At 39.2% G+C, this 12,766-nt stretch overlaps 1 protein-coding gene across 1 annotated transcript in view; it reads right to left on the reverse strand.

The window, feature by feature from the left end:
* LOC132131684 (rho guanine nucleotide exchange factor 3-like) overlaps window positions 1-12,766 on the reverse strand; it is an 86,511-nt gene that overhangs the window by 37,543 nt on the left and 36,202 nt on the right. The window lies entirely within an intron of this gene.

Genomic DNA, 12,766 nt, shown 5'->3' on the forward strand with positions numbered 1-12,766 from the left:
ACAGCCTGATTTGATGATCGTAAAGGACACTGATGATTCAAACATGAGTTTTGAGCAGTGTAGAGTAGTGCTTTTTGTTTCTCCAATCACAAATGCAGACATGGTTTTATGTTTACCCGACGTGTAAGTATAAGTTATTATAACCAGTAATTATGTCCTCACTGGATACAACAAATGCCTCATTTGTAATAGGCTTCATTGGTTTCGTCTTGTCATGCACAACATCACAGTGTTAAGGGACGTAACATTTCCATCACACGCTTGAGGTATTGAGCCAATCACAATGCACTGAATAGCTGGCCAATCAGCATACACCTCTCTTTTTCAGAACGATGAGCTTTGTTTCCGAAAGGCGGGGCATAGGGGAGAAAGAATAATGTACATTATGTGGAAAATAATGTGTTTTTCTAACCTTTAAACCACATAAATACTTTGCATTACACCAAATACACAAAATTATGTTATTTTTAGCAACGTCATAGGACCCTTTTAAAACATGCATTTTAATGCATGGCATTAGCAATGAACAAGTTTAGCAAAAAGAACATGAGAAATATTGACAGTCTTACAATAATTCTTTCAAAGCAAATCAATCTTTCAGCTGAATGTATTCAGTAAGCTTGAACTCACTGTTGAAGTGGTCCTATTATGCTCTTTTATAAAGTCTTGATTTTGTTTTGGGGGTGTACTAGAACGGACTCCCATACTAGGTTGTTCGAAAAACAAAATTTTTCACATATTTCACAATATTACAACACCTCTCTCCCCAGTCTGGCATAAATAGTTCCTGTATCAAATGAAGGCCCCCCCTTCTTGAATACGAAATGTGTTGTGATTGGTTAGCTGGGTCAGTGTGTGTCGTGATTGGTTAGCTGGGTCAGTCTGTGTCATGATTGGTTAGCTGGGTCAGTGTGTGTCTGGGTCAGTGTGTGTCGTGATTGGTTAGCTGGGTCAGTGTGTGTCGTGATTGGTTAGCTGGGTCAGTCTGTGTCATGATTGGTTAGCTGGGTCAGTGTGTGTCTGGGTCAGTGTGTGTCGTGATTGGTTAGCTGGGTCAGTGTGTGTCTGGGTTAGTGTGTGTCGTGATTGGTTAGCTGGGTCAGTGTGTGTCGTGATTGGTTAGCTGGGTCAGTGTGTGTCGTGATTGGTTAGCTGGGTCAGTGTGTGTCGTGATTGGTTAGCTGGGTCAGTCTGTGTCGTGATTGGTTAGCTCGGTCAGTCTGTGTCGTGATTGGTTAGCTCGGTCAGTGTGTGTCTGGGTCAGTGTGTGTCGTGATTAGTTAGCTGGGACAGTCTGTGTCGTGATTGATTAGCTGGGTCAGTGTGTGTCGTGATTGGTTAGCTGGGTCAGTGTGTGTTGTGATTGGTTAGCTGGGTCAGTGTGTCGTGATTGGTTAGCTGGGTCAGTGTGTGTCGTGATTGGTTAGCTGGGTCAGTGTGTGTCTGGGTTAGTGTGTGTCGTGATTGGTTAGCTGGGTTAGTGTGTGTCGTGATTGGTTAGCTGGGTCAGTCTGTGTCGTGATTGGTTAGCTGGGTCAGTGTGTGTCGTGATTGGTTAGCTGGGTCAGTGTGTGTCGTGATTGGTTAGCTGGGTCAGTCTGTGTCGTGATTGGTTAGCTGGGTCAGTCTGTGTCGTGATTGGTTAGCTCGGTCAGTCTGTGTCGTGATTGGTTAGCTCGGTCAGTGTGTGTCTGGGTCAGTGTGTGTCGTGATTGGTTAGCTGGGACAGTCTGTGTCGTGATTGATTAGCTGGGTCAGTGTGTGTCGTGATTGGTTAGCTGGGTCAGTGTGTGTTGTGATTGGTTAGCTGGGTCAGTGTGTCGTGATTGGTTAGCTGGGTCAGTGTGTGTCGTGATTGGTTAGCTGGGTCAGTGTGTGTCTGGGTTAGTGTGTGTCGTGATTGGTTAGCTGGGTCAGTCTGTGTCGTGATTGGTTAGCTGGGTCAGTGTGTGTTGTGATTGGTTAGCTGGGTCAGTCTGTGTCGTGATTGGTTAGCTGGGTCAGTCTGTGTCGTGATTGGTTAGCTGGGTCAGTCTGTGTCGTGATTGGTTAGCTGGGTCAGTCTGTGTCGTGATTGGTTAGCTGGGTCAGTGTGTGTCGTGATTGGTTAGCTGGGTCAGTGTGTGTCGTGATTGGTTAGCTGGGTCAGTGTGTGTCGTGATTGGTTAGCTGGGTCTGTGTGTGTCTGGGTTAGTGTGTGTCGTGATTGGTTAGCTCGGTCAGTGTGTGTCGTGATTGGTTAGCTGGGTCTGTGTGTGTCGTGATTGGTTAGCTGGGTCAGTGTGTGTCGTGACTGGTTAGCTGGGTCTGTGTGTGTCGTGATTGGTTAGCTGGGTCAGTGTGTGTCGTGATTGGTTAGCTGGGTCAGTGTGTGTCGTGATTGGTTAGGTGGGTCTGTGTGTGTCGTGATTGGTTAGCTGGGTCTGTGTGTGTCATGATTGGTTGGCTGGGTCAGTGTGTGTCGTGATTGGTTGGCTGGGTCAGTGTGTGTCGTGATTGGTTGGCTGGGTCAGTGTGTGTCGTGATTGGTTGGCTGGGTCAGTGTGTGTCGTGATTGGTTAGCTGGGTAAGTGTGTGTTGTGATTGGTTAGCTGGGTCTGTGTGTGTCGTGATTGGTTAGCTGGGTAAGTGTCTGTCTTGATTGGTTAGCTGGACCAGTGTGTGTTGTGATTGGTTAGCTGGGTCAGTCTGTGTCGTGATTGGTTAGCTGGGTCAGTCTGTGTCGTGATTGGTTAGCTGGGTCAGTGTGTGCCGTGATTGGTTAGCTGGGTCAGTGTGTGTCGTGATTGGTTAGCTGGGTCAGTGTGTGTCGTGATTGGTTAGCTGGGTCAGTGTGTGTCGTGATTGGTTGGCTGGGTCAGTGTGTGTCGTGATTGGTTGGCTGGGTCAGTGTGTGTCGTGATTGGTTAGCTGGGTAAGTGTGTGTCGTGATTGGTTAGCTGGGTCAGTCTGTGTCGTGATTGGTTAGCTGGGTCAGTGTGTGTTGTGATTGGTTAGCTGGGTCAGTCTGTGTCGTGATTGGTTAGCTGGGTCAGTCTGTGTCGTGATTGGTTAGCTGGGTCAGTCTGTGTCGTGATTGGTTAGCTGGGTCAGTCTGTGTCGTGATTGGTTAGCTGGGTCAGTGTGTGTCGTGATTGGTTAGCTGGGTCAGTGTGTGTCGTGATTGGTTAGCTGGGTCAGTGTGTGTCGTGATTGGTTAGCTGGGTCTGTGTGTGTCTGGGTCAGTGTGTGTCGTGATTGGTTAGCTCGGTCAGTTTGTGTCGTGATTGGTTAGCTGGGTCTGTGTGTGTCGTGATTGGTTAGCTGGGTCTGTGTGTGTCGTGATTGGTTAGCTGGGTCAGTGTGTGTCGTGATTGGTTAGCTGGGTCTGTGTGTGTCGTGATTGGTTAGCTGGGTCAGTGTGTGTCGTGATTGGTTAGCTGGGTCAGTGTGTGTCGTGATTGGTTAGGTGGGTCTGTGTGTGTCGTGATTGGTTAGCTGGGTCTGTGTGTGTCATGATTGGTTGGCTGGGTCAGTGTGTGTCGTGATTGGTTGGCTGGGTCAGTGTGTGTCGTGATTGGTTGGCTGGGTCAGTGTGTGTCGTGATTGGTTGGCTGGGTCAGTGTGTGTCGTGATTGGTTAGCTGGGTAAGTGTGTGTCGTGATTGGTTAGCTGGGTCTGTGTGTGTCGTGATTGGTTAGCTGGGTAAGTGTCTGTCTTGATTGGTTAGCTGGACCAGTGTGTGTTGTGATTGGCAGTACTCGGCACCTGGTCAGGAAATGTCACGCTCCTTATCATAGATAAGTGAAAATATTGGATCAAAATCAAATTAATTTGAGCGTGATTTAAACCCAAATGATTGTAACCAAACAGCAACATTAAATACTAACTAAAGTTGAAATAGTGAAAAAGCATAATAGGACCCCTTTAATAAACCATTTTTACAGTGAACTCAAGTTAATGAGAGGCTGTTCACTTTAAATGCATTTGACACATTTAAGACCAGCTGTTGTTGTACACGGTCAATTAGAGCTCATCTTTATCTAAATTGATTCTATCAATCTTTGACTGGTCAAACCGATGGGCATTGGGCAGCTTTGTTATTGTTGCTCCATAACCGTTTATTCTCCATGACAACAAGCAGCATCGGGAGTGATTATTATCTACATCCTGAAGTGTGAACAATAGAGCAGGTGAAAGGCTGCTGCTCACGACCCACGAACAACACCCACTGTATCTCCATCATGTACAGCTGAAGAACTAGTGCCAATTAGATTCAGGTCTCTTAGTTTAAAAGCACGAAGACGACAGTATAATAATTACAGTAGATTCAGAATGAAATTCTGTGGTACTGATTATGTAGAAAATTTCCTATACTACCTAGTATTTTTTTTAAATAGTGTAAAAATATAATAAAAAATTAAATTCAAAAAGTTTCATAACCGTCTGAATTTCTTCTATCTGTGAACTACACAAAAGGAAATATTTTAAATAATAAAAATAACATTTACAAATAATCATTTTAAAATAATGTACTGGTCACTCTTTTCCATAAAATAACAATGATGAAAAAGCACCACGCACGTATACACAACATCATAACACATAGAAGAAGCCCACATGACTTAAGTCAGGGTTCCTCAAATCTTTCCCTGGAGGGCCAATACACTTCAGAGTTTAGCTCCAACCCTAATCAAACTCACCTGCCTGTGATTTTCTAATGATCCTGAAGATACTGATTAGCATGCTCGGGTGTGTTTGATTAGGGTTAGATCTAAACTCTGCAGGAAAATGGATCTCGTGGGCCAGATTTGAGGAACCCTGACTTAAGTCTTTTGAATCCATATTGCAGGGATAGGCAACTCCGGTCCTGGAGGGCCACTATCCTGCAGAGTTTAGCTCCAACCCTAATTAAACACACCTGAACAAGGCAATCAGTGTTTTCGGGATTACTAGATAGATACAGGCAGGTGAGTTTTTATGAGGGCTGAAGCTAAACTCTGCAGGATAGTGGCCCTCCAGAACCGGAGTTGCCTATCCCTGCCATATTGGATTAATATTGAGTTCATAAATAAAGTATTTATGCACTGAAAGTCATAACATCTGGCTTTGCTCTCATTGGAACAAATCAATCATCTGGTTGAGATCTTTTAAATAAACTGGCTGATCTGGTTTCCTGTTGTATATCTATTCTTGTTTTATGTTGTATATACCATCCTAATGAACAAATGTTGAACATGAAACAAGATATTTGAAAGAATGTTGGTAACCAAACAGATGCTACTAGACGTACATAGTTACAAAGCAAAAATACAGTAACTGTTTGGTTACCAACATTCTGTTAAATGTCTTTTGTGTTCAGCAGAATTAAGAAATTCAAACTGGTTTGGAACAACATGAGAGTGAGTAAATTATGACAACATTTTTAATAAAGGGCAAGCTATGCCTAAGTTGTAAAGCGTCTCTATAAAGAAAGCTCAGTTAAGTTCAGTGTTGATTCAGTTTAGTTCAATAACAGTATCAATGATGCAAAGTTCATCAGTTATAAAAAACAACAGCTTTACAGAAAACAATATATAACATCACTTCGACACAAACTGCAGCACATTTGAGCGATTCTTCCCCCCCCCCCCCCCCCAAACCTGCTGAAGAAACATTCACATGAAGTGTACTGCTGCTTTCATCCTCTGATTCCACTCAATGACAAAGAAAGTCATCATGCAACTGAAGTTAGGGAAAGTGTTCATTATTCACCCAAAAAACAATCAAAATCCTTCTGAACATAGTAAATACAAAGCAAAGAATACAATGCATTTAGAAATATAACGTTTAGGTGAATCAATGTAAGAGTTGCAACAGTTATGTAACAACAACAAAAAAAATCACAACCGCTTCCATATGTAGACCAACTCTAAACAAACAACACAAAAACAAAAATAATCAACATCTTTTATCCCTTATTTAATACAGTCAGTTATTAAAAATTAATCAAATACTTTAAACAAAAAATTAATAACAACAATTTATAGAGAAAGAAAAATACGTAAACATACTCAGGTTTACATAACATCAGATGCCCTGTAGGAAGTAAAGCAAGTTCTTTAATTTCACAGATGAAATGGAGAGCAAATTGAGTTTGTTGTTTTTTTTATTAATATTATTATTATTATTATACATTTTTATTTCAGTTCTAGTTTCGGTTACTTTAAAGCTTCAACAAACTACATGAAAATGTGAAATTTTGCTTTGGCATTTAGCTGTAAAACCTCTTAAAAACTTATTTCAATTAACAATTTCTCCAATGATTTAGTTTTAGTTAATGACAATAACCCTGGTGTTTCTCCCGAATAAATGACCCCAGTAATTACGTTTCTCCTTTTATAGTGTATTGAGAACAATGTCCCAGACTGTGCTTACATTTGCCAAGATACCAAATCTGCAATCAGAAGTCAGAGATATCGAAATATGAAATTCCCAAATCAAAATGACCTGTGTTATGTCATCCACATTCATTACTTATGAAAGAGCAGCCAGTGAGTGATATGATGTTCGCTCACCTTCTGATGGATGAAAAGGCAGCACCCCATCATTGGGCTTCACAGCAGAATTCCTCAGACCTACAACACCCCGAAAACACCTTTACAATTTCCCACCGTGGACCACTGTCACCTGTCTAATCCTCAGCCATGTGTGTCTACAGATGTGTGTGTGTGTGTGTCAGTACACAGGAGAGCAGCAAACAGGATGTTCAGGGGGAAGTGTGTCGGCGCTATATCAGGCCCAAGCAGGGGCGCGAGCTCTCAGACCACATCTCTGCTTGTGTTTGTTTGAGGCCGGGTGGCGTCAAACACCCCTTCAGTGAGAGGAACAGCATCCTGTTGCAGGGAAGAATAGTACACAATCGCTTTTCCACCCTCCTCATCCACTTTATCCAGAGCTACTCAAACCCTTGTTATGGATTGTGATAAAGTTCTTGCAATTAAAGCCAGCAGAATACACGTTTCATTTTAGTTACTCTCTTAAAGCACACCAACTGGACTTCAACACTAGAAAGTTAACATTTTCTCTTTGAAACAATTATTGTCTGAATAATAAAGAATAATCCTAAATGTAAAACACTACTGGTATATATTTCTGTATCGGTCTCTTCTGCTCACCAAGGCTGCATTAATTTGATCAGCAGTGAAATGTGATTAAAACTTAAAAGAACAGTTTTATGTTTGAATATATTTTATAATGCAATTTATTGCTGTGATCAAAGATGAAATTTCAGCACTACTACAGTCTCTTCAGTGTCACATGATCCTTCAGAAATCATTCTAATATGCCGATTTGCTGCTCAATAAACATATGATCCAATTATCAATGCTAAAAAGAGTTATTGCTACTTAATATTTTTAAATAAATGATCAATTTAATACTTAGTTGAGTTGTACCTATACTGCCACTGCAGAATAGGTTTGTGTACACTTACATAACAGGAAGCCAGAAAATCCCTGCTAAACACACTGTGGAAGCGAATGGTCTTCCTTTAAGTATTTCCTGTTGAAGGAGTGTGCTGTGTATCTGATGTTGATTTTAAGGCATGCTGAAATTGATCATGTTTACGTGATGAACATACATGAATTACCAGGGGGATTTTCTTAGATTTTTTTTGTTTCTGTCCAAACATGAAAATAATTGTTGCTGGCTATTTTAAGTCTTAATTGTGAATACTGACGATACAAGTGACATTTCTTTATATAACAGATTGTATAATACAAATTGTTTCAAAGTAGCTTTTCAGTATTAAAACAGGAAAATAACAGTGTTAACGTCACAAAATGAATAAATTATGAAGAGGATACAATTTTAGCTATAATTCAACTCTATGAAAGACAATAGTGTCAATAATCAGCTCAGGTTAATAATAACAGTTCAATAACAGTGTCAATGTTGCAATGTTCATCAGTTCAGCTACGTATAAGCAGCTCTAAATAGTGTCATCATTCAGCTCAGTTCAGTCCAAGATAATATTACTAATACTAATTGTCTTTCAAGCTAATTTTATTTGTATAGCACTTCATAATACACATTCTATAAAAACAACTTTAGAAAGATTCATACTGTGTTAGTCTGTTTATATCTAAGCATATTTCAAACACAGACCTTCCACAGAGACAGACTCACTGTCTGACAATGAAACTCTTCAGTGGTTTTTGGAGGATCCCTTTCCTGGCGAGGAAGGCTGTCTGAGTCTGGGATGCCTCAAGGTTCAGTGTTAAGTCCCCTCCTCTTCTCTACACAACCTCACTGGGCACAATCATAAAGGTAGACATCCTCTCCTGTCACTGGTACACAAATTACAGCCAACCCTTTATTCGAACACAACATCACTGTACAGCTGAATTGAATTGAAATGCCACATCTACTTATCTAATGGTCTCTATGATCAGCTTGGACTCACAATAGTTTTGGACAAACCCTTCTTGTCTCAATATTACACGCAGCTTCAAGCAGTTTTTTTTCTCATCTGAGCTGGACTTGTTTATTTGTTTTTTATATAAAAATATATATTATTGGCAAATGTAAAAGTTCTTTCACACCAAAAATGAAATGAATAAGCCTTAGGCTGAAGAAAATTTTAATTCACGCCTGTACACGCCTTTCAGCTGTGCTGCCATACTGGATTGCATGAAGTATATGAGGAGAAGAAAGTTTAACGCTCTTCAGCAATAAAAAAAAAAGAGAGTAAATTTTATCTAATGTAATTTTTGTTTATTCCTATGGTTGAATTGGATCATCGAAGGTCAGCAGTACAGACACTGGTTAATAAAATGGGATTAATATTGCAGAATGGGACTCATATTGCAGCTTTGCATCATATTCTGAGTTTGCATTTAGCTGTTTTTATTCATTTTGAGGATTACTGAATCTGTTTTTGTGTAGGTGAGAGGAGTAAATGCATTTTCATATTTAGTCTAGAATTACAGTAAGATCATGTTCACTCAACTCCTCTGCACTCACTCCTGATTTCTCTCAACATGAGGACAGGACAGCTTTTAGTCAATACATGGGGAAATAAGTAACTGGCCTTAATTATTTGAAAAACTCATTTTCTAGAAAACTTTAAAAGGAATGCATTACTTTAATTACTTGGAGAAGTAATCTGATTACATAACTCACTTCACTTCAACACTGCCAGAGAACACAGACTAACAACTGAATGAAACCGTGTTTACTGTACCAGCATTACTACATGAGGATATTACCGACAGTACCATCAGAATCCATCTACAGTGGACAGTAATGTGATCACCAGCTGTTCAGAGATGAACAACAGACTGAAGCTAACCGTATCACCCTACAATACTGGAAACTTCATATGACAGAGAGAGAGAGAGAGAGAGAGAGAGAGAGAGAGAGACCTATATTTCTAAATTAAAAATGATTTAAACATACATATATTTACAATTTTCACATTAAATTTTTTTTATAAAAATAAAAAGATAAATAAATATAAAAAAATAAATATAAAAACCTTAAACACTCAAAAATGAAACACTAAATCTCCCTGATCATCAGCTTCACATAAAAAACCATTAACACCCCACACATGAAAAAAACAATTGACATCATTAATGAGGCTATAAAAAGCATATTCCATAATTAGTCTTTGCGTTATACACCCTCTCATCATCAGAACAGCATCCACATTTTCCCTCCCTTCTACTTTATTTTTGTACACATTGTACACCAGATTGCCAACTTTGTTGCACCATATAAGAAATTTAATAAAACAACTTTAGATTTTTTTTGTTTTAAATATTTAGGACCAAAAATAAACAATTCTTGATTAAAATGTCCTGTAAACTGTACACTCCAGCTTTCCATTAAGCCCAAAATTTGATCCAAACGTGGACATTCAATAAAAATAGGGAAAACAGTTTCAGACACCCCACAAAAAGGACAACCCTCATCATCTGAGTGCTTTGTGTCTGTTTGTAGCTAAAATCCCATGTACAACTCTCCACTGAAGATCACCCACCTTCTTTTCAATGGGTCTTTTGTACAGGGACCGCCAGCTACCTTTCGGGGACGAGCCTGATTCAAACACTGTTGTCCATTTAATATCTCTAACATTTTTGAGATGTTGATAGTTAATGGTTTTTACACATGCTTTTTAAAGTGTTTGTCTGTTCAAAATACTAAAAAGATTCAGTTACGGTGTGTCCAAAGACAGTAATTGTCTTCCTTTTTTATGCAAACATGCAATTCAGGAAACCAAGCTTTACCTCATTACAATTCTCCACATGAGAAACTTTCATAAAATCCCTTATTGGAACAGGGAAGACCTCCTCAAGATCATGTAACAACTTCTCAATTATGCGTTCAGACCTGAATCCCACCATACGTGTCAAAACCTCTGCAGGTATCCAGTTCAGTCCCCTTCGAAGATGGCATATTTTGGAAACTCCTGCTTTCAACATTGCCGACCTAACAGTGGCAGAACACAGCAACTCAACAGAGATAAGTGGATTACAAAACAGAGGCTCTTCATATACCCAGTGATTGGATTCATCCCATTCTCTTGAAAAGGATAACGTCTGCCAAGCTTGCAACACACCCTGATAAAATAGTCAATCCTTCTGAAACTACTCTTTCAAGGGACATGACAAATAATAGCTTATACAGACCCATTCTTCTGTTTTTCCGCAGCAGAGCACATGCAGCATCCATCCACTGCTGATGCTGCTAATACAAAAGACGCTGGGCTACTTGCAAACGGAAAACAGCAATCCTAGAAAAAATGTAAATTAGTCCTTGTCCTTCCTCATAAATTGAAAGATAGAGGACGGCAGCTTTTAACCAGTGTTGTCCTGACCAGAAAAACTTAAGATTCTTTTGAATGTCTTCAATTATGTTTCTTGGAGGATCCAAAACCATCAACTTATGCCAAAGGGTGGAAGCAATAACATTATTAGCTATCAGGACTCTTCCCCTATAGGATAACTGGGGTAGCAGCCATTTCCATTTAGACAACTTAGCAAGCACTCTCTCTACTAATCCTTCCCGATTTTTCAACCTATATTCCTCTTTTCCAAGATATACTCCTAAGAATTTAATACCTGTCTTCCCCCACTTTACATTTTCCGGGAGTTCAGGTAAAGAGCTTCTTTCAGAGCCACACCATCATGCCTCTGTTTTCCCCCCAATTAAGTTTCGCTGATGAAGCCCCTTCATAAATCTTTAAAGCTTCCTTTAATACCTGAATATCATATTTATTTCTGACCATAACAGTTATTTCATCTGCATAGGTTGAGAGCTTAATAGCTTCAGCTTCTGGCTTCTCACTTACTAAAATACCTGTTAATTTAGTTCTTAATAAACAGAGTAGAGGCTCTATTGCCAAAGCATATAACGGACCAGACATAGGGCACCCTTGTCTTATCCCTCTTTTCATTAGAATTGGTACACTTAAACCTCCTCCAATTTTAACCATACTTACAGCATCAGTATATAATATTCTTATCCATGATAAAAAATGTTCTCCAAACCCATAACACTCAAGAACCTTGAAAAGGTAATTATGGTCCACACGATCAAAAGCTTTATCCTGATCTAGAGAAAGCAGACCAAAATCCACATTGTATATTCTTGCAAAATCCATAATATCTCTCATTAAAAACAAATTGTCATAGATAGACCTTTTGGGTATACAATATGTTTGATCTTTCTGTATTAACACATCAAGAACACATTTAAGTCACTTTGACAAAATTTTATAATCAGAACATAAAACAGCAACTGGTCTTCAGTTTTTTAGCAAACAAAGATCTCCCTTCTTAGGAATCAGAGAGAGCACTGCTCGTTAAAAACTTTTCGGTAGAACCTTTGTTTTGTAACTTTCCTGTAAAACTTGTAAAAAGTCTCTTCCAATTATCCCCCAAAAAGTTTTTTAAATTCTGCTGGAATTCCATCGATTCCTGGTGCACGACCAGATGAGAGTTGATTCACTGCTTTTGTAACTTCCTCAAACGTTAGATCAGAGTCTGAGTTCTTTGCATTTCCTTCATCCAGCATAGGTAAGTTATTAAGAAGTTCATCTGCAACAACGTTTCCGGTGCATTCTTTAGCATACAAGTCCACATAGAAATCAACAGCCAGTCTCCTCATTTCCAAAGGATCTGAGGTCAGATTTCCATCAGGTGTACGTAATGGAATAATGCATATAATTAGTATGATTACACATCTTATTAAAGTTGAAATTTTTTTTTTGGTTCTTCTCCATTCCTATCAATAACAAAGTCAAGGGTGCAATTAAAGTCTCCCCGAATATTTAAAAATTCCTCTTGTGAAAGGGATAAAAGAGTATTTTTTAGCATCTCAAAAAGCTTAATTCTGTCCTTACCAATATTTGGTGCATAAATATTAACAAAGACAAAACTTCTATCTTTTATTTTAGCTTTAATTAAAAGAAGCCGCACATTTTCTAATTCATTAATAGATAAAATTCTTACATTTAAATCAGCAGAAAACAATATTGCCACACCTGCACCTAAATTTGTTCCATGACTAAGAACAAATTTAGCATCAGACCACAAACCCCAATCTACCTCATTATTTACATCGCTGTGTGTTGCTTGTAGAAACATCACATTAATCTCTTTTAGTTTTATACTTTCTTTTAGTAATAGCCATTTATTTCTATCCCTAATCCCATTTACATTAAGAGACCCCACTCTTAGGACATCCATAATAAGATAGGAAAAGGAAATAGAAAAAAACAGTAGTATGAGAAGAAAAC

Source organism: Carassius carassius, chromosome 48, assembly GCF_963082965.1.
Source record: "Carassius carassius chromosome 48, fCarCar2.1, whole genome shotgun sequence".
Taxonomy (NCBI): domain Eukaryota; kingdom Metazoa; phylum Chordata; class Actinopteri; order Cypriniformes; family Cyprinidae; genus Carassius; species Carassius carassius.